Raw genomic sequence first — 26,670 nt, forward strand, 5'->3', positions numbered from 1 at the left:
TAGCATATAAGATTATATAAGTTACAGTTCAATGTATTTTGACTATATTCATCATAAACTACTCTTGAATTAAATAGTTAATTTTGTTTTTGTATTATATCTTGCTCATCATCTCTCATTTTTGTACTAGCATCACGGACTCTGTAAAGTAAACGAGTCATATAGTTATATAAACTTTTAATAGCATATATATATAAACATTAATAATACTGAAGAAACTGTAAGGCTGACAAAACAGGTCTTATCATGTTAAACAAGTTAGAGACAACACACTTATCACAAGTATCAAGCACGAGTACGACTCGCTTAACCACTTTATATCTCATATCTATTAATTTCAATTATTTTAAAAAATAAAATAATCGCCTCATATATATATATATATATATATATTTAATTAACAGGTTTAATTGTGTATTAGAAATGTGCCCAATTGCCAACAAAAGATTATGAGTTCCGATGGGTACAATTTTATTAATAACATACAAGACCACCAAAACTAGTAAATCCCATAAATAACAAATATCTCTTGGTAGGACTGGGGAAGTTTATAAATAATATGAAATATAAATTTAAATGTTTCTTTATCAAGTTTTGTGCTGTAGAATATCCTTATATAATCTAAAATTTACGAAGGATTTTTAATTTTATATTAAGGTGTCTCGATTGATAATAATCTTAAGCTTAGGCCTTTGCTTTAACCTTGATATGAGCTTTAATTAAATCTGTTGATTATATCTTTGGATTATCTCTCTTCTTAAGTTTAAATAGAACATTCACGCACACGCCCGAATATTATAAGTGTTAGTTTTCTAATTAAAATAAAATTATAGGGATGAATAAGCTAAGGGTGGAGAGCGTGGCTTCGGTTTGGAGCAAGACGGGAGCCACCAAGGCTAAGGACGTGTGCATGGTTCGATTTGAATTTGTTTGGGGGCCAAAAGCCTAAAACCAAACCAGACCAAACCAAGCCAAAAAGTCGAACTTAGGTTTATGAATTTTTGAAAACCGCTTGATTATGTTTTTTCAGTTTCAGTTTTTCGGTATTACTATTTGAGCTTGAGAGATGGGGAGACCATTTCAACTCTTTAGAATAACAGTACCGATGTGATTAATGAATATATGAAACTTTGTAGAGAGAGACATGATGTCATCCCTTAAACTTATGATTCACTTTATTTCATTTTCTCCTAAATCATCGACATATGAAAAACACCTAACATTGTTTACGAGGTACACTTCTTAATCCTCTTAGTAAACATATTTGATATAGTCTTCTTTGGATCTAAAAAACAATTTAAAATGATACAAGACTTCCTTAGAAACCCAAAGTTGATTCCCACTAGGGGTGAGCAGAAAACCGAAAATACCGAACCGAAACCGAATTAACCGAAAAAACCGAACCGAAGCATTAACCGACGGTTTTTTTTTTGGTTTTTCTGAAAAACCGAAATTTCGGTTTCGGTTCGGTTACCCATTTCAAAAATACCGAAAAAACCGAACCGAACCGATTAACTTTAAATATTAAAATAAATAATTTAAATGATTGTTAATATATTTATACTAAGCCATATGCGACAACAACCGAAACAAATTAGGAGTTTGTTGGTTCAATAGATTTGTAAGAAAAATTAGAGTTTGTGAAAGGAATAGTAAATGTTAATATGTATTTTTGTACGTAGAAACTAGTCGCATAAAACAATTAATAGAACAAAAAAAAACAAAACAAAAAAAAAACCGAATATAACCGAACCGAAACCGAAATACCGAAAACCAAAAAACCGAAAAAACCGAAACCGAACGGTTTGTATATATGAAAAAACCGAATTTTCGGTTTCGGTTTCGGTTTCACCCAAAAACCGAACTGAAGCGTGCTCAACCCTAATTCCCACGCTAAGAATACAACTAAAATAACTTAGAGATCAAGAGTCAAACTCTAGCTTAGATTGAAGTTAACTTCTACTTTTGGATCTCCACTTTTTCCAACCTTAGACCAAATATGCTAGTTAACACGAAGTTTAACGAACAACATACCAGAGGTTGAGTTTCTCAAAAAGACGAGTTTTCCGTAAAGACTGTCTAAAAACTATATAAATTAACTAATTAAGCATTTTATCCTTGTACCTTTTGATAAATAAACGTTGCGGTTGAAACGAGTTTTCGAATACAAAAACGAATGTTAATCAAAGAATTATATTTTGTATTGCGCATTTATCACTTACAAAATTCGTTTATCATTTAGAATTACCGAAAGTGTGAAAGAGTGGGACTCATAAAACATTCAACATGCTCCACTTAATCAAAATGCTTAGTTCATTATGTGACATATCACATATGCACCACTAGATAAAATATATATATATATATTTTTTTGAACGTTCTTGATATGTTAAACTAAGTTGAAGACTCCATTTTAGCTTGTAAAATAAAACAATTGTGAAGGAAGCAGACCATCCAGTGAAAATATAGTCAAAGCACCGGGGTGGTTTGTCCTTATTTGGGAATTGGATAAATATAAATTGTATCAAAAATTATTTTATGTTTAACTAGATTTCATGAACGAAGTCCTAACAATCTAACATAGTTGAAAGAGTATGTAATGTACTAAAGTTGATTATGACTAGTCTTTTAGTGTTTCGTATGATCGTACCTAGAGGTGTACAAAACCGGTTTTTTTCCCAAACGAAACTGTTTGGTCAACGCCTGGTCGAAACCAGTTTGACCCAAACCGGTGTGGTTTAGAAACCGGTTTAAGAACATGAATGTTCAAACTGGTCAGAACCGATTCAGTTTGGTTTAGAATCTGGTTAGCCGGTTTAGACCTATTTAAAACCATTTTTTTCGAATCGGTCTAGTTTAAAACCGGTTTGGTAGTTCTAAAAGGGAAATCGGTCCTAGAACTGGTGAGCTGGATCGGTTTGGGAAGTAGTTTTGCTGAAACTGGTTCGATTTGGGCTGTAGTAAACCGGTTCCAAACTTGTTCTTATTTTATACAACTCTAATCGTACCTTAAACCATTCGAGTCCTTTAAGAAACATACAACAATCACTAGATATATATAAATGTTTTATAAATCATATATTCCACTTACAAAATCACTCCCTAATTCTAATTTTGCTACCCATTATTAGACAAAACCTAATTTCAGTCTATTTACATTTACATACAATCTAACATTATTTCAGCGTAATCCTAGCTTGGTTTAGTGATAAATATATTTGACTTACAATCAAATAATTCTAGTCTCATTTAAGACATGGGGTTAAATAGGTGGAAAAAAAATTAGGATTTCAATAACAATAATAATAATAATGATAATAATAAGCTAGCAAAAGACCAATTTCAGCCTTTAACAACATATTGACTTGTAATAACTAATAATATTTAAATTCCACTGGATAATTAATTAACTACCCATGTTTGTTTTGGGCTTTTTATCATTTGGCACTATAAAAACAAAGCCCACTCACTAACTCCTCACCCAGTCACCCCCAACATTATTCATTCCGATAATAATCCTTCATATTTCTTCTCTCCGTTCATCATCTCCAACCAAACCAACTCAACAATACAACATCACATTCCACATCATTATTCACAACATTGAGTTACATCTTACAACAACACTAGCTACCATCATGCAGCAGATTTCACATTACAAAAAACATCGGTAATTATATAAAATGACCAAATTTATATATAGTTATATTACTATATATATATATATATGCTTATAGCAGCTTTTGATTTTCATCATCACCTTGCACGTATCCAACACGAAAACGACAATCTCTTTACCCAGTCAGTACTCCTCTAAGATACACCCACACCCACACCCACACCCACACCCACACATACATACATACATTCATATATATTATATATATCTAGAGAGAGAAACAAAACAAAACAAGGTTAGAGTTGATATTAATATTTATAAATAGTGTTTGTAACCAACACTAACATTTTGTAAACCCCAAAATATTAATCAAAACAAACAAACTCTCTCTTTCTCTCTCATTCATGTCTTTTGTATGCTAGCTGCTAATGGTCTCGTCATTACCTTCATCAAACCCTAATGAGACTACCATTTTCAACAACATCATCTTATTATCACCACCATCATAATATTAATTATTTCAAATCATTCCTCACCTTCTTCCAACCTTCTTATTCTTTGTCCACGTGTTACAACAATATTATTACTAACAACAACAACAACAACAATAATAATAATAATAATAATAATAATATTATTATTACCCATATGGAACCACCTTCAACACCTTCAACTAAACCCGACCCACCACCCATTTCCACCACCACCACCATCCGCCGTCACCGTAAACGTAAAATAATAATAATAATGGGTCCCACAGGCGCCGGAAAATCAAGACTCTCAGTCGATCTTATTACTAAATACTTCACAAACGGTGAGATAATAAACTCCGATAAAATGCAAGTTTACTCAGGTCTTAATATCACCACCAACAAAATCACACCCGAAGACCAATTGCGGGTCCCACACCACCTTCTCGGAGCCATTGACCCGACAAAACCGGTTTTTACCACCTCGGATTTTCGAAAGTTAGCTTCGGAATATGTTAACGAAATTAAATCCCGTCGTGGGTTGCCGTTTGTTGTTGGCGGGTCGAATAGTTTGATTTATTCGCTTGTGACTAAACGGTATGACCCGAATTTGGATGTGTTTAATGGACCCGACCAGAGTCCGGTGAGCTTGGATTTCCGGTATGATTGTTGTTTTATTTGGGTGGATGTTTGTTTACCCGTGTTGAATCAGTATTTACATAAACGGGTTGATGAGATGTTGGATTCGGGTATGTTTGAAGAGCTGGTGGAGTATTTCGGGTCGGGTGAAAATACCCGGGTCAACAAGTCGGGTTTGGGTCAGGCGATTGGTGTCCCGGAGTTTGAGACGTATTTTGAAAAATTCGGGGAATCCGAGGTTGTTAGTGGTGGTCGGGAGATGTACGAGGAAGTGGTGAGGAGGATTAAGGATAACACGTGTCAGCTGGCGAAGAAGCAGGTGAGTAAGATCCTACGGTTGAGGGACGCGGGGTGGGATTTGAAGAGGGTGGAAGCAACGGAGGCGTTTAGGGCGGCGATGATGATGACGTCAGATTCCGGTGGTGGTGGTGGTGGTACGAGGGTGGCGGAAGTATGGGAGAAACATGTTGTGGAGCCAAGCATGAACATCGTGAAACATTTCTTGGATGAGTAGGTTTTCCAGCTATTTCCAGCCTACAAATTTTTATTGTTTTTTTTAATATCTTGATTTATTTTTCTACTCAATGTAAAAGTTTTTTTTTTTTCATAATTTGGGAGGGAGTGACACTCAGACCAGTTTTGAAGTATTTAGGTTTTGTGTGTTTTGGTAAAAATTTACTTTTAGCAATTTTTTATATTTTTTTTAATTTTTAAACAGCCGAATATATTATTTACAAACCATCTCTGGTAGTGTAGTGTAGAGGTGCACAAACCTGGTTTGGGGTGAAACCGGTTTGGTCAACAAAAGTCAAAACGGTTTACGATCGGTTTCGGTTCGGGTTGATACTGGTTTCTTGACCAAGTTTTGATCGGTTTCGATTTGGGTTTGACCAGTTTCGGTTCTTGTAGAGGTGGACAAACCGTCAAACCGGTTTAAAACTCAAAACCGGTTTGGGTTGGTCAACAAAAGTCAAAACCGGCTTATGATCGGTTTCATTTCGGGTTGAAACTGGTTACAATTGGTTTCGGTTTGGGTTTTGATTGGTTTCGGTTCGGTTAACCGTTTGGAATCGGTTTTGGTGAAGAAAGTTACAAACCGGTTTCTACATAATCGGTTTAAACTCGGGTTCGATTTAATTTTCGGGTCCGCTCGATGAACCGGTTTAAAACTCAAAACCGGTTTGGGTTGGTCAACAAAAGTCAAAACCGGTTTATGATCAGTTTCATTTCGGGTTGAAATTGGTTTCTTGACTAGGTTATGATTGTTTTCAGTTTGGGTTTTGATCGGTTTCGGTTAACCGTTTGAAACTGATTTTGGTAGAGAAAATTACAAACCGGATTCTACATAATCAGTTTCAAACTCGTTTTCGGTTCAATTTTTGGACCGGTTCAATTAACCGGATTTTTTGCCCACCTATAATGTAGCATGATCCAACCCATACTATTTTAAAAGTAAACCACCTTTTTGGTTTCTACAATTTTAAAAGTTTGATGATAAATTAAAAATTTTGGAATTTAAATTTAAAGAAACATAGTTGACCTTTTTGTTTGTTTCCATTTCCAGCCCAAAAGGGTATCTTTGGACGCATTCTATTGTTTCTTAAAGTTAATACCAAACAAAATCAATGAATTATAATCTTTTGAGTAGAGGTGACAATAACGTCGAGATTGAGAGGTTAGATGTTGTTCGGTTTGTGTTTACTGGATTAAGAGTTAGACGGTTGACATGTTTGTGTTGAAATTAATGAATTTTAACATAACGCACATGTCACGTATAATAAAGTTGTTTACAAAACAAGTATACGAGTAAATGAGTTCGCAATTTAAAGTTATTTATCGTTTTTTTTATTATTCTCTTAAAGGAATATACACTTCTATAGATTTAAATATAATATAACCCAAATATTAGGGATTTGACATGTTAATTCATACACGGTCTGTTTATTTAACAAGTGTTCTTTAAATTACGACAAGTTTATTCTTCGTCTCATTTGTCAGATGTCTTAGAAAGATATATATAAGTTCACAACACTAACATTTTTAAATAAGGTATAAAGTAAATTAATAAATTTTGATTTTGAAATAAAATCGTATATGCATAGATTGTGTGTGTTGAATGTATTGATGACGGAAAGAATCAATGATGGAATGACTAAAATACTCTTTGAGTTAAAACGAAATATCTGACGGAGTTAGCTATATGAACTGAAACGAGAAAAAAAAATGCAAACCAACGTGTGTTTCAAGCAATAATTAAACTTTCAGATTAAAGTTTTAATTTTGATTAAATCATAGGAACGGAAACCGGACTTAACTCTATTTTTTATATATGTATTCAAAGATAAATATAAGTGTAATGTTAGAAAATATAAATGATGAACGAGTATTACATATTGAACATTAAATTAGGTTCTCCAAAACCAATGATTAAGAATTAATTAAGAAATAATAATATAGAAATTTAAGTTGAAAGCATGCTGTTGTAGTGTTGTGAATCGATTGTGGTGCCCATCAAGGGTGGTGTGGTTGCACCACCACCCACCTGAATCACAATTGGCTGGTGTATATGGAGCACCGGTCCGAGCAGTTGGCAGTGGCAGTGGCAGTGGCAGTGGCAGTGGGTTCTATGCATCCCACTGTCCCCACACAATCATATGGTCCCACGCAATATTGCTTCCTTAACAATTCTCCTCTATTCAATGGAACTGTTACTCAAATTATTAATTATTTTATTTGTTAAAAATAAAAAATGTGTGTCTTTATAATTAGGTCGAGAGGAGCGCATTTGTCTTAGGTAGATTGATGTGGGTTTAATTTGTGACTGTCCGGGTTGGGTTTGACATGTTAATGTTTTTTGTATTTTTAGAGGTTTGGTGGTTTGTGCCGTGGCTAGTTTCCCGCTAAGCTTAACCGTGTTGCGTACTCTGTTTGTTTGTGTTGTTTAATAAAATCGATCATTCGTTGGTCATTCCAAAAAAAAAAAAAAAAAAAAAAAACTGTTAGGCTCAAGCATAGAATAATCAGATATTCATGTTGAATTTGAATTTAGGTATCATGAACCGAACCAAGTTAGCAAACCTAAATGTGAATTATGTAGCTTTTTCTTTATTTCTTTCATATAATATAGTTATGATTTATTGATTTGGACATCAAACCTAGACTCCAAAATCTGTTATGCATAATTGTTGAGTTTAAAGTAGTATTTAGGATGTTCTTATGGTACTTTCGATTTTTTGCTTTTAAAAAAAAAATAATTTTGTTTTTATTATTCAGTTTATATATTCTAGTGATGAGCAATTTTGTATCGAGTATTGGTACTGTATCGAACTGGTAACGACTGAACACAATCCGTACAAGTATTCGTTTGTCTTTTCAATATTGGTACAATTTGATTTGGTATTTTCAATGGTACCGATACCATTGAAAATACCACCTTTTGTATATCCAAACTAGACATTTAATGATAAAAGTGATTATAGTTATAAGCTGATAACATTAACACCACTCTTTGGCTTTATTTTTGCTAGGAATAAAACCATTTATATATATACAATTCTCAAAACTGTTTGTGAGGACTTTTAGTTTTCACCATTCACTTCATTTGATCTTCAAAAGTGGTAACGTATGCTTTACCATATACATCACGGTACCTTAATAAATTCAAATACTATTTTACACTATAGTGGGTCATGACTTCTAGTTATAAATAAAACAAGTGGTGAATCGATGGTTGGTATCTATGAAGACATAGTAGTGAATATGTATGAAGATGTCTTATACATGTCACAACATTACTTGTTGCAGTCAACGAACTCACACATTAAGATGTCGTCTACATGTCACGTTATTTAAAAACATTACATTTATGGCATGTTTAGCCTTGTTTAAAAAGTACACTTGAAATTGGCATATTTGTAAATGAGGCGATCCGAAACCAAGGTAAGCTAGCGTCTTGGTTTGTTCGCTTAACTCGTTTAAATTAAAAACCAGACTTTAATATATATAAACTATAAATATGATGTTATGTATATGTTATAAATTATATATATATAGTGTTAAAATAAAATATAAATAATTTTTAACATGCAAAGGGTACGAAGTGAAGAACAAGTTCGTGCGGTGTCAAATTCTTTGTTCTAAAAAAATACAAGTAGAGTAACATTAATTACGCTAGTTGTAAATGGTAGCACAATTATCATTATTATTGTTGTTATATTTGTATTTTGTTGTAACATATTTACTCTATTCAGAGTATATTTGTCACCACATGATTTGCACACAGTTTATTACTAATTTGTACGTGATTTCGACCTTATATATATACTAATATATATTTTGAAACATGTAGTTATATAGAATTTTGGCGTTTTACAAGTTGATTCTAGCTTTTTACTAGCCGCGATTGAGCTCAAAAATTCACCTCGTTAAGCTAAAAAGTGAAAAGGCAAGTCGAGCCAGCTCGTCTAAATAGGAAGTGATTAGAGAAATTGACGTGAATGATTGTAGAACATAAAATCGATAATTAGTAGTTTAGAGTAACGTATAAAACGAACACTTTTAAAATAAACTCTCTAAAGGGAGTACTTTTAAAAACCTTAAACAAAATCAGGTTAATGGGTCATGTTAACACATTTATTAAATGAGTTGTGTTAGTTTGATTCATTAAATAAATAGGTTATATAAGAAAACCCAATATCTAAAAGTTCATGAATAGTATTTGATAACCAAACCCATGAACTAAAAATTCATGTATAGTATTCGGACTCTAGAAATTGACTCCTTTGCTCAAACACATAAACAAATGTAACACACAGTGTAATGTAAAGATGACTTGATCTGAATATTGTTTTGTAGGAATTGTCATTATTCATGTGCATAAAGACGAGTCTTATTGTTTTGCTCTACTATCCCATTAGCTATAAAAATATATTCGAGCATCCACAACAGGATGATTGTAGGAGTCGTTTGGAAAAGATGACTGCCAAGTGAAGGACATAAGTTAGTACAAGAGAAGAGAGTGAAGTAGGCATGACAATTCGAACGTGCAGCAGACGAGGCTATGAGGAGAGGAAGGGGAGGGAAAGGGAGAAAGAGAAAGCGAGAGATGAGGTGGTGGTTAGGATGAGAGGCGGATAAGTTCACTCTGTAGCATATGTTTTTAGTACCATAAGAGATAATTATACCACGTAATCTGAATATTATTAGATAATTATGTCATTTGTAAGCCGAGTATTAAACTACCTCGGGTTAATACTTATTTTGTTATTAACTTCTTGTCATTTTCATCAAATGAAATTAGGTCATACGATTAATTATAATCTATATTTTATCAACTTAATTAATTACTATTACATAGACGTTTTGTGGACAAGAAAAAATCTAGTAACCAAACATAACTTAACAAAACAATTTATAACAAAAATTAAAGTCAAATGATGTTTATTAAACAAGTTGTTAATAAATATCATTACAAGACAAATAACTCCAACAAGTCAAATATTAAAATATACATTATAAGAGTATAATAATTATAAATAATTTTTGAAAATAAAGTTATACTTATATACATAGCGTCATTTCATGTCATTCATCCACACATCTATACAATAATACGCATGCAAACATACATGAAGTCATGAGAGAATAACTCATTTTCATAGAACCTTATCTAACCATGATTTTTTTTAAATTGTAATTTCTTTAATGATAATTTTCTATACTAGATGTCTTTTCAAAAGTAATAAATTTTAGTGTAAATGTTGTTACCACATGCAGCTTTTGTGAACCTTCACAATGGAACTTCACGTTGAAGAATTTGGCCATTGTTCACATACTTTGTATTTGTTAAAATCTATAGCGTGTGTAGAAAGATTTATAAAAGAAAATAGGTTTCACGATATTGTTATGCTTGCATGTACACTATGCAGTATATGTACACGTACCATATATATAATATGTAGAGTTATACTAAAGCATTGTGTCGTTTAAGAAGTCTAAAAAGAACATTCAACACGTAGATTGTGTTAATTAATGGCCAATAGAATGTTGTTTTTAGTTTTAGCTATCTACTTTGTCATATAAGAAACAACGTTTTTGGGAAAGATTAGGGGTAACTAGTATATCAAATAGGATAAAAGAGAAGAGATCTAGGTGGTATGTGAAGAGAAGACAAAAGATGAATCCTGTTATATCAGTAGAAAAGATTTCGACTATAAAGGGAATGGGGGTAAAGGTAGACCAAATTGACTTGCGATGAGATGATTATGCATGATTTGATAGACCTACACCTCTCCGAGGATATAGTACTTGATGACATGATTATTTGGAGACGTATGATTAATGTTAAGGACTTTTAGAAGAAGGATAGAAATATGTCTTATGGTCATAACTTTACTTACTTAGATTCTTTATATTTACTATTAATATTTTCATTATTTATTTATAATTATTTCTTTAAATTCTTTTGTTAGTACTTACGTTACTGATATCTTGTGCTATATGTAGGATATATGAATTTGTTTTAATTCATTAGTTTAGCAACTTCTTTTATTTAAATTTCTTAACAAAGTTGACATGCTAGGCTTATGTGACAAGCAAATGGACATATGGGAAGGTTTAATAATAATAATAATAATAATAATAATAATAATAATAATAATAATAATAATAATAATAATAATAATAATAATAATAATAATAATAATAATAAAAGTAGAGTATTTTAATACAGTATTACAATTTTAAAAGTTTTGATTATCATTATCTATGGTTATTCTTTTTTTTTTTTAAATTACCACAAGAAGTGATGCAATCGACTTATGTAAAACCGATCGATCTACATAAAACCTTTTTGTTATTCTTTTTAAAGACGACTATGTCGTTGTGTTAATGGTAACTATAACAAAAATAATATTATGCGTGTTAGCAGTTAGATACGACTTTTAGAAAGTTTATGTGATATTATTGTTTAGTTTAAGGTAATTGGATTTAAATACGTTATAGAATATGCTTGTGTCACAAGTTTAAATTTGTAAGATAAATGTCATATCCTTTTACTTTTGTCATACACATTATATTTGAATTAAATTTGTCATATTTTGTTAAGAATTATGCCTTAATCTTAGTTGATATTATGTCGATAATTATCTGACAATAATATTCGATTAAAAATGCTGACTTGAATTTTCTATAAATACAAAATTAGAGGTAAACTAGTATAGGGCTGGGCTGGGTTTTGCAAAGGTGGGCCAGTTTTATTTGGGTTTATTTACATAATGTTGGGCCTTTACACATTGATCATTGATGCATTTATTTGGGCTTCATCCATTGTTTGTAGAATCAGATGGGAGTGTTTGTGTTTTAGAGTAGGGTTTGGCAACTTAACCGTGTTAAATTGAACCATAACCGAACTAATTTTAACCGATAACCGACATAACCGGTGGATCGGTTTAATGAATTTTTAAAAACCGTCAAATATGGGTCGGTTTTGGTTAAAGATAATTCCATAACCGCTATAACCGAACCGACCCATTTATGTAACCAAAAATATGTGTAATATGTTTGGAATTAACTTCCACCTAATAAGTTGTTGGGTTATATCAGTTTGATGTCTTTGGTTCAACATTTGTTATCAAATTAAGTCGAATTTCATTATTGGATTATATAATGTCATCTTTTTTGGATATTTGGTATTAATATTATGGATTATACAATTTGTTAGATTATGTCATGTCGCTTTTTGTAATAACTGGCATCAAACTTTTAAGCTCAGTTACATTGTTTTGTTACGGTTAACCGACCCATAACCGACTCACTATAACCTACAAAACCGATTGGCCAAAACCGCCATAACGGTTGGTTATGGTTATGGTTATGGTCATCCATTAACCGACATATCGGTTATGGTTATGGATTTGGCTTAAAACCGCCCCAAACCAAACCATGCACACCCTTATTTTATAGTCTATAAAATAATCAACAAATTTTAATGTTTATAAACGCGTTATCCTTGCATACAAAATGCAAATAAATAATTTAGGGAATGTCACAGGTTTATTGATTTTTGTATTATTTTTTATTTTTCTAAATCAATCTAGGCTCATTTAGGTCAGGACCATTTTAATCCAAACTAAATTAACATATTTTCAAAAGATGTATTCTAACGTTAACAAATTTTTATGCAGTGTCATTTTCGCCAATTCTGTAAAAGTAGGTTTATAAGGCCGAATACTCCCTGAGTACTCGCTACAAGGTATGTCGCCGTGGAGAGTTTCTTTAGCTCTGTCTAGTTACTAATAATCGATCAAAGGTGGTCAATGTTGGACAAAATCATATCTAGTCGATGAAATTGAGCCGATTTTGACTTAAAAACAAAACATAATTCGCATTTATATAATATTAAAGAACAAAAGTTTTTCTCTTATTTATATTGATATTCACATATTTTTTATAATGATTAGGAAACTAATGATATTTGACATATACATAGCATCCAAAAATTAATTTTTATTATATTTCCTACGTCCGCGTACTCCCCGAGTAACTTGAGTACACCCAACTCCCCAGCCGGTCGCCTGGAGTCCGTCCAGCGACTTTCAACACCTTGATATTGGCCATACTTGTTTTGACCCTTACCATTTTCAGATTGAGATTTCAAAGTGTTTCAATATAAAATGTTTGATTTACGAATGAGGCTCATTTACCCGAATCATAGATTTAGCATACGTTAACTTCAGTTTTTAAATGCTTTTTATAAAAAAAATATTAGCAATGATTAAGTGCACCACAATAGGTCTAACACGTAAATCCAATAACCAAAAAGGGATTATGCGCCACGTGGCGCCCAGTCATTATTATGTTTTTTTAAATACTAAATCATTTAAATAAATTAACATAAAATTAAAAATGACATTAAACTTTCAAATAAAAAATACGTTAAACTAAATTAAAAAAAAATACATCAAATTAAAAATAAAAAAACATAAATAATACTAATAAAACTAAAACTCATTTATATTTTTCTAAAATTTTCGCTCGTCGAGTGGCTTTTAGAGATTGGACTATCGGGTCGTCTTCGGATAGCTCGTTTGATAAAATCTCGATGTCTTTGTCCATCTCATTCCTTCGAAGTAGGTCAACGACATCCAAATTTACTTGAAGTCGTTGGGTTACAAGTTGGTGTAAATCTTGGAGTCGAGAGTTCAGTAATTGGAATTGGCTTTCCAATTCGGGATTCGAACCCGTTGCTGACGACGAACCGGCCCCTTTCCCCTTTCCTTTGCCTTTCGTTCTTCTACCCCCCGGCTGAGGCATGTCGATAGTATTCACGGGGTCATTATCGCTTAAGTTGAAGTTTCGAGCGTCGGAACGGGGCGTGTCTGGATCAACCGAAGACGATGTTTTAGACTTTTTTTTACTCGGGCCACCGTCGGCTTCGGCTTCGGCATCCAACACCAAGCCCCATTTTGGGTGAAACCTCAATAGGTCTTTCCAAATGCCAAAGTCGTTGAAGGTCCCGCCGACCTTATGTTGAAACTCAACCAACGCGTTTTCCATGACTTCCGTGTCCGAGACACCGCTACTCCTAGTTCGATTCATCCGAGAGAAAACCGTATGGAAATCCGAGCATTTGTTGTTTATGTCGCCCTATTTCGACAGTAGCGAATCTTTTTCTCGACGCGAGTCCCCGCCAAGGTTGTGAAACCTCTCTATAATTTTGTGCCAAAATACCCCCGTTTTTGATAGTTCGCTAAAAAAATAAAAACATTACAAGTTTAATGTTTGTTATAAGAAATTTAAAAAAATATACATGCATTTTAAAAACCTACCGCATTTGGCATCTTCCGATATCTGGCACCAAGCACGAGCACATAGTACGCACTCGTCGATACTCCACGCTATCACCGCTTTTTTAACCCGATGTTCGCCGGCGGCTTCTTTGCGTGTTTTTTCGAACGTCCGCGTTGGCTCGAACCGCCTACGGTCTCCGGGACGGGTTGTGTCTCCGGCACGAACTCGACCTCGGGTTGGGTCTCCGGGGCGGGTTGAGAACCCTAACCGGCAAAAATGTTCGCCGTCGGGTTTTGGAAACCGGGCACCGCGTTTGGCATAGAGTTTTGTAGATATTGAAATTAGGCGGCCATTTGTGGGTCAAACATTTGCGGGACGGGTACGGTTGGCGTCGAGGCGGTAGATTGGTTCGTTTGTGGATTTTGGTTGCCTTGACGGGCATATTGGCCGAAACCGAGAATATTTTGGTTGTTGTTTAGAAACATGATGGTAGAAATATTAGTGTAAAAGATATAAATTCGTATAGAAGTGGAAGGAGTGTGTTAAAAAAATGAGTTTGGTTTGTTTATATAGTATAAATATAATTAATATAATTTATTTATTTTTTAAATTCCCAACGGCTCCAAACCCACCCACCCAACGACTATTTTTTTTTATTTATGTGCCAACCCCCGCATTTTGTATACAACGTAGCCAAAAACAAGCTTCACATAACGCAGGGGGGCGGTGTACCCCCCGCGTTTTCGTCACATAACGCACTGGCAACGTTGCCACTACGGGTGGTCTAAGTATGCCAAATTTGTTCATCAAAATACAATGTGAGGAATCAATGCAATACCCATATATCTAACCAACAACAACCGGGTTTCGAAATGAAAAGGGATGTGATCATCATAAACCATTCTTATGGTGACTGTAAAGGTCTATATGAATCATATAGGGCTATGCGGGCCATATAAGCCACACATGACTGCAAGTGTACAGAGTGGGACAAAAAATCAGATTTTTGCACCCTATACGTCCTGTATAGCCTTATACGAGCCGTATATGACTTCAATAGCTCGAATAGAGACTGACACAAACAAACCGGACTCAGGTTCTATTCGGCCCGTATAAGCGAAAAGTGGTGTGTAAAGATCTATGATGGTGTATGAAAATCATATGCATATGAAAATTGTAAAGAAACCAATAAAAACCCGACACGAGCAATCAAGATAATAGAAGATAAAGGTAACATTATTATTGCTCCACTTTAGGGCAAAGTTATTTGGTCAACCACCAATTTGTCAAAAATAACAGTCAACGTCCATTGTTTTTAACTAGACCGTTAACAAAAAAATTTACATTATTTCTACGCCTAAATTGTTATTAATTATTTTATAATCACTAAAATAATGTAAACATACTAAAAGGAAGTTATAAACACACTCTATCCACATGACTATGTACATGGCAAAAATGTGTTATTCTATCAACCGCAGATTTGTCGGATTGTAAATGTAGCTTTCATATCTTTAATGCTTATAAAATATTTTTATTTAATCAGTCTTAAAACTCAACCAACATGTACAATGAAAATGTTGTGTACTTACCTAAATAGAAAAACAGTTATTATAAAAAAATGTGTAACATTATTAATACTATTCATGACATGTTGTACATGAGGAAGTAGTTCTACGTTCTCAGGCGGTAGTAAACACTTTCTCATGTTTGTTCATTTTGCATGAAACAAGTTTTAACGTAACTTGATCCACTGTAAATACACCACTCTAGCTCACAAGAGTGCAAGCCTTGCTACACACGCATGTTTCTCACATATTGATCCAAAAGATCAAAATGTAATTAAATAATATGTCAAAATGGAATCTTGATACACCTTAATATGTCAAAGAGAACGTCCATAATCAAATCATCACAATACTTTAATTAAATAATATGTAATTAAGGGTACTTTGCTATTGTATCATGACGTTATACGCCCAAATGTTCTAGATTACATTATAGGTCCAATTCTGATTATTTTCCTAACAACGCATGTTCCAAAAGCTTGGTAAGTACATTGATAATTAATGAAAATCAACCAACCATGTATAAAAACTCCTTATGTATAACCAAAGTTGAACATCTAATAACAAACAAATTAAACATGTCTTCTTTTATAAATATTAGCCTTGTTACAGTTTGCATTTTCATAATTCTTCACTCCCCTATTTCCCTAGCTATTCCACAGTCTCGTCCATTCAACAAAGTCTACGTCTTCGGAGACTCGTATACCGACACTGGCAACTTCAACGCCACCACTAGACCATCGATCTTCCCCCATGTCGATAGTCACCCTTACGGCCACACGTTTTTCCACCGCCCCACCAACCGATACTCTGACGGCCGTCTAGTTATTGACTTCATAGCCGAATCACTCAACTTACCCTACTTCCCACCTTACCTTAACAAAAAGGCTGACACCACTCATGGCGTCAACTTTGCTGTTGCTGGCTGCACCGCCATCCCGTTTTCGTTCTTCGTGAAAAACAACATCACATTGGACACCGTCCCTCAATCACTTACAACACAACTTGCTTGGTTCAAAGACTACATCAAGGTACAATATTATAAAACCTAGCAAGTTATAAACGTGAACTAGCATATTCTCTCTAATACATGAAAGAAATCTAATCAAATCATATCTCCTACTTATGATTAAAATATTACAATAAGCGTGAACTAGCATATTCTCTCTAATACATGGTCCATGTCTTATGATGTAAATATCGTAATAAACGTTAACTAATATATTTTCTCTAATATACAGAGATATGGATGTAAAGACGCCTTTACAACCCCGTCTGAATGCAAGATCTTGTTTGACCGTGCATTAGTTTGGATCGGTGAGATGTCAACAAATGATTATAATTACATTACTGGATCTAACATTAGTACCAAAACTATTCGAAAGCTAGCCATAAAGTACGAAACAGAAGTTGTAAAACAACTTTTGAAGATGGGTGCAAAGTACATTGTTGTACAAGGTTTACCCGCGACCGGTTGTTTCCCAATTTCGTTCATACTCAATCCCCCTCCAACCAAACTCGACCAGATCGGTTGTGTGGCAATAAAGAACAAAGAAAGCTACCACCATAACATGGTACTACAAACCAAACTACATAATCTCCGAAAAATGTTTCCAGATGCTGTAATTGTGTATGGTGATGATTGGCATGCTTACCATGAGGTCTATCGAAATGCCTTAAATTATGGTTTTGTTAAGCCATTTGAAACGTGCTGTGGAAGTAAAGGTGGAGCATACAACTTTATTTTAGATCCGAGGAGCACGTGTGGAGCACCAGGGACGACCACGTGCAAACATCCGTCGCGGTATATGAGTTGGGATGGGTTGCATGTGACAGAAGGGTTGAATAAGGTGGTGTCAAGATTGTTTCTTGACGGCGCGTTTGCTCAACCTCCGTTCCCCTATCTATTGAAAAAAGTTGCATAATCTGAAGATGATGATACCGAAAGGGTCTTGGTTTTCATACACTTCGTTCGTGAATGAAAAAAGACAAAATATTTTCATAGTAGATTGTCTTTCGGTGTAAATTATGTTTCACAACTAAAAGTGAATGTATGATTATTAAAAAAAGAAAAAAGCGCACGAAAAAAAAGCAGGACATATCTTAATCTTAAATGTATATAAACGAAATCTTTAAAAGCTCTTTGGTTGCTCTCTACTTTTCACGTGAAGATTCTCTACTTTAAAAGTTCTCTGACGTTAGGACATTCTCGAGATCCTTTTGCTTCTGTATCTGAACTTCATGGAGATTTTCAACCTTCTGCCTCAGCTCTGCAATCTGTTTGGCATCTTCTTCACGAGCCTTTGCAACTTCAACAATTCTGTTCTGCAACTTAACCTCATTATACTGAATCTCTTTCTTCTCAGTCTCCAGAATCTCCATCACTTCTTTAAGCTCTGCAATAGTTTTAGCATCTTCTTTGCGATCCTTCTTAGCTTCGACAATTCTACTCTCCAGCTCAACTTCATTAGCATGATTCTTAGTCATCTTTGTCTCCATACTCTCAATCACTTCTTTCAGCCCTGCAATCGCATTCTCATCGTCTTCCAATCTTCTCTCCATATCATATTGCTCTGCTTCTCTTGTATACCTTTCCGACGCCCGGATGACAATCGGCAGCAGCTTAAAGAACTTGCAAATCCCCGAGATAATGAAACCTAACACCAACAGTATCATGCTATTCACAAGGCGTCCTATACCATACGCTGCACCGGTTATCACCTCCCTGGAAGACTGACCGAAATCACGCACGATGTGCTCAGTGTCGTTAGCCACATGTCTAGCAACTTCATTCATACCTTTACTTCCACCTTCCTTCATCAGTCTCTTCATTTTGGACATAGAACCTTCATGTCTCTGACGAATCACTTCATAATTCGAGACAATGGCACCGTATGAAACTGGACTTTCATCACGACGGTGCACTTCATTATCCGAGTCGAAGGTGCCGTATGACCTTGGAGGACGATTAGTAGCCATTTTTGCGTAGTGGAGATTTCAAATCGGTTGGTGGTAACAAACGGTTACGAAGCGGTTATAGTTCGGTAGGCCGTTATTATATTAGGGGGTTTGCCCAAAATACCCTTACAAAAAAAGTAAGGGTCAAAGTTTGTTCTTTTACCATCTCTCTCTTCTTTTACTGTTCTCTGTCATCTTTTAACAACTCTAGCGCTGTCGATCTTATACATAGTCGGCACAAAACCTTGATCTTTAAATTATTTCATATTGAAATGGGTGAAGGCTTTGTTTCATCAAAATGTAGTAGAGAAGAGAGAAGATGGAGTTGCTTCCTAGACAAAGAAGTACAAGATCAAGAGGGAAAAGACTGAGTCACATGATGTTTATTTTGTGAGAGTGACAAACAAATGAAACAGTGACAACTAAGCACTCAAATTGTCTTTTAACAAAAAATATGGATAGAGTAAATAAGTTAGAGACCAAACTTATTAAGCATGGGCATTTTTGGAACTTTATTGAGCTATAGGCATTTTTGGAACTTTATTGACATAAGTTTAGAAATAGACATTTTAAAGATTATCCCTATTATTATTTGTATAGTGTGTTAGTTTTTTTAAAAATATAACAAAGCAAGCTACTTTAAGTGATGAACGTGAGTTTTCAACATGACGCTTACGTGTCACTCATGTTTTGTATACACGTGACCTAAAAATTACTTATTTTATTCATTTTACCCTTTTAAATGAAATAAGCCGTAATCTATCTATCTATCCATCTATCTATATGTTTATGTTCAATAAATAAATCAAATTATTGTAAGAAATAAGAGAAATGAATATGAGCAACTAATTTTTATTTTATGTTTTAAATATTTAAAAATAAATAAAAAAGATGTAAATGCACACTCTCTCTTCAATTAATACAACTAATATAAGCATAATAAATCTCTCTCTAATTAATATATATTTAACTAATTTAACTATAATAATTAAAAAGATAAAACCCTACTTTACTTTTATTTTTTATTTACACATTCTTCATTTTATTCAACATAAATACAATTTATTCATATAATACTATTGTTTATATTAAAAAAATAATTTCCACTCAATTTATTAGCATGCTTTTTAACACTAAATATCAAAACATAATATTTTTTTTTCAATTGGTATGCCAATAAAAATTATTGTCATAAATAATAATAAAAAAATATCATACAAATGTGCCCATTAAATGTAAACAATAAATATACAACCTACACAAAGTTATATAACCTACACTTGTTTTGAGTGATAAAAACGTACAACATACAAAAATCATACGACTTACATATGGAATTCGACATCAACAATTATATAAACTATACAAAGATACACATATCCTATACATGCGTAGTTATATGTTTTTCTTATGTAGGTTATATGTTTTTTTATTCTTAGAACAAGTGTAAATTATATGTTTTTGTGTAGGTTGTATATTTTTTATTGACATTTAATGCAAACATGTGTAAGATAGTTTTTTGTATTATTTATCACAATGTAACTACGTGTTGATGGATATTGATATGTTGAGTTTGAAGAAATTGGTTTTGAATAAAAAGAAATTAATGTATGAATAAATTGTATTTGTGTAAGATAAAATTTTCGTGTGTATGTTATATGTTTTCGTGTGTAGGTTATATGTTGTCTTATTCTTAGAACAAGTGTAGATTATACGTTTTTGTGTAGGTTGTATGTTTTTTGTTGATTTTTAATGCAAACACATGTAAAATAGTATTTTGGTATTATTCATATAATGTAAGTATGTTTTGTTGGATACTAATATATTGAGTTTGAAGAAATTAGTTTTGGATAGAAAGAAATTTTAATGTATAAATAAATTATACTTGTGTAGGATAAAAATTCAAGACACAAAAAATAAGTTATAAAAATAAATGAGTTCTTAATATTTTTCAATTATAATAATTTAATTAGTTATATTAATTAAGTAGATAAGTATTATGCTTTATTAGTTATATTAATTGAAGAAAGAGAATAATTAATACTTTCTTTATTTAGCTTTAAACATTTAAACTTGAAACAAAACTAGTGGCCCATATTAATTCTCGCGTTTCTTGCAGTAATATCATTTCTCTCTTGAACCATCCCACACACACACACACACACACACATATATATATATGTGTGTGTGTGTGTGTGTGTGTTAAAATCTCGAATTTCTCTCACATTTAAAATTATTCATCCAATGTGCTTAACCTTTTACATATAGTACAAGTCTCTATATGCATTAAAATTTGCTAACTGTAGTTCATTTAAGTTTTGTCATACAAGTTTAATGAATTAATTTTTTGGCCCTTTGCGGTTGAGTTGGGTGCACTTTGGGCTTCAAAGCTTCTAGATCCTCTTCTGTTTTAGGACGTACGGGCTTTGCATAGCTTAAAGGAATGACTAAACACACTGCAATGGCTGCAAACGGCAGGCTTCCATTGAAAAGAAATATTCAACAGGCACACCTAGGCCGCTCTATTCAGACCCTCCGGGTATTCCACTTCTATTTCAATTGGGAGGTTTGATGCTACTTTAACATCAACTAGAACACAAGCAAACCGCCTTTTCCCCGCTTTACCCAATCATTTTGCTAAAATGACTTCTCTATTAATAACGGTTGACCCATACCACTCATAAATTTACAAACGCCGCTATCCGTCCAAAGTTTAAGTGGAACATTATGAGCCAAAGGGCGAGGTTGCTAGGCTAGTTTTCTCATGGAAAACACTGCATTAGAGATTATCGAAGCATGAAATGAATCTGACCTGATCCATGACGATGTTTCCACGGATTTTCGAGATGAACGAACCACGCCTTGATCTTCTTCTTCGATTGCTTGAGACCTGCAATGGTTTTTCGGGGGCGTGGAGGTGACTGCTAAGAAATCTCAGAGATCTCTTGTTTACAGACACAAAAAAGTGGTGGTGGCTCTTATTGAGCATGACCCCTTAATAAGGAGGTGGAGACCTCCTTATATAGAGAGCCTCATGGCCACCATCATGGTACCCTAATGGGCCTAGCCCAGTTAGGGTTACCTCCACAAAACCCCCTCAGCCCAATAACATTGTATTAGTCCATATAATAAAATAAGCCAAACATAATAAATTTAGGGTCGTAAAACCGGGTTTAGTAACATACCCCTACAAGCCCCCCAAGTCCAGCGTTGCTCCTGGGCGCGCAAGCGTCTAGGTGGAGCGCTGGACTTTATGAGGTGTGTTAGGCCATGAGGCGGTTTTTTCCCTTTTCTTCGGCCTTGTCTTTATTGTCTTTGAGTTTTGGGAGGTTTTCTTCATGATGGTGACATGTTGTGGTCTTATGATAATGATGGTGCCCTGGCATGAATAAGATATAGCACGCATCATAACAATAGTGGCGCGAGGCCTGATAAAAGGTAGAGCGCGCATCTCGATAATAATGTAACATAACTTGCGCGCGAGGCAGCTTACGAGTTATGAGAATAATAAAGCCTGCGCGCGAGGCGACTTACGGATCTATGAGAAAAATAAAGCCTGCGCGCGAGGCGACTTACGGATCTATAAAAATAATAAAAACTGCGCGCGAGGCGACTTACGAGTTATAAGAATAATGAAGCTTGCGCGCGAGGCGACTTATGAGCTATAAGAATAATAAAGCTTGCGCGTGAGGCGACTTACGAGCTATAAGAATAATAAAGCTTGCGCGTGAGGCGACTTACGAGCTATAATAATAATGAAGCTTGCGCGTGAGGCGACTTACGAGCTATAATAATAATGAAGCTTGCGCGTGAGGCGACTTACGAGCTATAATAATAATGAAGCTTGCGCGAGTTGCGGCTTACGAGCTATAATAATAATAAAGCTGGCGAGTGGCCATGTGGGATATTATTAGGCTCCCGCCCTAAGATTCGGATGTCTTCTATTGCGATAACGTGGTGGTGGTATACCACGACAGTCCCCTAATTCATTGCTGCTAAATGAGGTTGTCCTTATCCTGATTTGGGATTAGACTACTCATTTGTTATGTCGCTTGCGCATAGGCTCTGGCTTTGTGCTATGCGCCACGTGCAGATGTTGCATGCGCGTGCGCGTAGACCGTGCGTCATGCGACGCGCGTGCGCATAGGCTCTGGCTTTGTGCTATGCGCCACGTGCAGATGTTGCATGCGCGTGCGCGTACACCGTGCGTCATGCGACGCGCGCAGATGTTGGATGCGCGTGCGCATAGGCTCTGGCTTTGTGCTATGCGCCACGTGCAGATGTTGCATGCGCGTGCGCGTAGACCGTGCGTCATGCGACGCGCGCAGATGTTGGATGCGCGTGCGCATAGGCTTTGGTTTTGTCATGCGCCACGCGCAGATGTCGCATGCGCATGCGCGTAGACTTTATGTCCCGCGCCACGCGCAGATGTGGCATGCACGTGCGCGTAGACTTTGTGTCATGCGCCATGCGTAGATGTTGCGTGCACTGATGTGATGTGTGAGCATGTGGCGCGAAGCCGTATGGGTTTATGAGGATTCCCTACCTTTAAGTTTGGCGTGTAGCCATATGGGATATTATGAGGATTCCCAACCTTTAAGTATGGCGTGTAGCCATATGGGATATTATGAGGATTCCCAACCTTTAAGTATGGCGCGTAGCCATATGGGATATTATGAGGATTCCCAACCTTTAAGTTTGGCGCGTGGCCATATGGGATATTATGAGGATTCCCGACCTTTAAGTTTGGCGCGTGGCCATATGGGATATTATGAGGATTCCCGACCTTTAAGTTTGGCGCGTGGCCATATGGGATATTATGAGGATTCCCGACCTTTAAGTTTGGCGCGTAGCCATATGGGATATTATGAGGATTCCCGACCTTTAAGTATGGCGCGTAGCCATATGGGATATTATGAGGATTCCCGACCTTTAAGTTTGGCGCGTAGCCATATGGGATATTATGAGGATTCCCATCCTTTAAGTTTGGCGCGTAGCCATATGGGATATTATGAGGATTCCCATCCTTTAAGTTTGGCGCGTGGCCTGATGCGCGCATGCACGGCGATGGGGTGGTGACTCGCGAGCGCGCGTGCGTGGCGGAGGTCTCTTGCGCAAAACCCACATGGTGGTTTTCGCGGTGGTTTCCACGGGCGCTCACGCATGTCGGCGGAATGGTGACCCGCTGGCGAGCATGCGTGGTGGCAGTCTTCTGCGCAAAACCCACATGGTGGAGGTCTTTTGCGCGAAACCCACATGGAGTGAGAATCCGCGGGCGCGCGTACATGGCGGCGGAAGTTTGGTAATTTTTGGATCTGCAGTTTAAGAGTTAGATCTGCAATTTTAAACCTAAAATCCAGGTCTGTAATCTAGATCTAGATCTGTAAATCAGATCTAGATAGATCTGAAGCTCGGAGCGGATTTAAAACCATCACAGATCCGGAGACTTGATCATTCGAATCAGGCAGTTTCTTTTTGCACAGATCTGGAAGCCTCTTTTAGATCTATGGATCTTTTTGAGCTTCAATAGAACAAGCCTTAAAGCCTTTTTCTGTAAACTTCCAGATCTGGGTTTTTCCTGGGAGAGATCTGACAGCCGAGATGAAGATCGAAGGGTAGTTCGTTGCCGTCCCACGGATGGCACCAATGTCGAAGCATGAAATGAATCTGACCGGATCCATGACGATGTTTCCACGGATTTTCGAGATGAACGAACCACGCCTTGATCTTCTTCTTCGATTGCTTGAGACCTGCAATGGTTTTTCGGGGGCGTGGAGGTGACTGCTAAGAAATCTCAGAGATCTCTTGTTTACAGACACAAAAAAGTGGTGGTGGCTCTTATTGAGCATGACCCCTTAATAAGGAGGTGGAGACCTCCTTATATAGAGAGCCTCATGGCCACCATCATGGTACCCTAATGGGCCTAGCCCAGTTAGGGTTACCTCCACAAAACCCCCTCAGCCCAATAACATTGTATTAGTCCATATAATAAAATAAGCCAAACATAATAAATTTAGGGTCGTAAAACCGGGTTTAGTACCATACCCCTACAAATATGATGTAACTTTGTGGATTAACGCCTCAGGTTTCAAGTAACTTATTATTTGTTTTTTACATTTGTGGATAATTTATAGTATTTTACATTTGTGTTTTGAACAGAGGAAACTGGTCTTATGGAACTATTAAAGTTTATATATAGCAACAATTTGACAGTTACAGATGCTCTTGATGTGCTCGTGGCGGCTGACAAATATGATGTTGCTTCATGCATGAGACATTGCAGCCGTTTATTAAAAAACCTACCAATCATGACTCCTGAATTTGTACTCGATTATCTTGATCTTCCTTCTCATATTATAATGGCCGAAGCACTTCAGCCACTAACTGTTATCGCGAAGCAGTTGTATGCTATCCAATACAAAGATATAACCAAGTAATTATGCTTCCTCACAACAACTATTTATTATTAATGGATAATCTAAAATCTACCTAATAATGACAGGTTTGAAGACGAGATTCTTAATTTGTCACTTGATGATGTGGAGACGATTATAGCTAGTGATAATCTTCAAGTGACATCAGAATATTGTGTTTACTTGTTTGTCCTCAAATGGGCGCGGTACCAGTACCCTAAACCAGAAGATCGTCGTAAAATCATCATGACCCGACAAGCAAAGTTTATTCGTTACCCTTACTTGACACATAAAGATCTTCTTGAATTTCTAAAATGCAATGAGTTCGAGCCTTCGTTTGTCGTTTCTGTAGTACGTGAAGCACTTGATTTCAAAGGCACTGGCATCAATACAAAGGATATTGCGGAGGATGAGTCCCATCGGTTTGTGGAAAGGAAGGGATACAAGCGTCAATCGCGTGTCCAAGTTTGTTATCAATTGACATGGTTTATTACAGTTGTCGGTTGGGTAAGCAAGGGTTTTGTTTTGATGATGAAGAGGGTGCTTGGTGGTGATCAAGTAACGTTGGCAATGCAAATGGGACTTCATGGATTGTATTGATTTTGATTTTGTTTGCAATCACTTTTGACTAGATATGTTGATTTGTGAATTAGTCTAGAGTGGCAAGTTCTTATACTTTATTTGCTATAGATGGATTACATGTTGACGATATAATGTAAATAGAACATATGCCACCCGTCTTCGCCACTACAGCCTTCATCACCCACTTGTCGGATCTGCCGACCAAGATCCGACCTCCCTTACATCTTCAAACGTGAGATATTATCGGGGTTGAGCTCATCACCGAAAAACAATATGCATCATAATATACCTCTAGCACCCTTTTGTTTTAATCTTAGTCATTCATTACAAAGTTATATAGCAATGATTATTTTTTTATTTTTTAGTAAAATTTAACAAATAAGATTTCATGTAAATTTAGGATTCACTTTTCGCTTTCTAAATTTATTCTATAGAACAAAGATTAAAAAGAAAGAAAAATGGTTTTTATTTGTCCCAACTATTTTTTTTTTGCCGGCGGTGGTCCCAACTTTCATTTTGGCTGGCAACGATCCCAACTTTCACATACGTTGAAACCACTAGTCCGCGACTAACGGATTACAAAATCCGTTAATTAAAATCTGATGTGTCGTTCTAGTCATCAAAAACAGCTG

At 35.4% G+C, this 26,670-nt stretch overlaps 2 pseudogenes; both read left to right on the plus strand.

Moving 5' to 3' along the window:
- The first annotated feature begins 4,078 nt into the window (after positions 1-4,078).
- On the plus strand, positions 4,079-5,299 carry LOC143579551 (adenylate isopentenyltransferase pseudogene; annotated as a pseudogene).
- Positions 5,300-16,489: 11,190 nt separating this feature from the next.
- Positions 16,490-18,010, plus strand: LOC143579538 (GDSL esterase/lipase At3g48460 pseudogene; annotated as a pseudogene).
- The last annotated feature ends 8,660 nt before the right edge of the window (positions 18,011-26,670 follow it).

This window comes from Bidens hawaiensis, unplaced genomic scaffold (assembly GCF_021521415.1).
Source record: "Bidens hawaiensis isolate Kalapana, Puna unplaced genomic scaffold, B.hawaiensis_p1.1 tig00029870_1, whole genome shotgun sequence".
NCBI lineage: Eukaryota > Viridiplantae > Streptophyta > Magnoliopsida > Asterales > Asteraceae > Bidens > Bidens hawaiensis.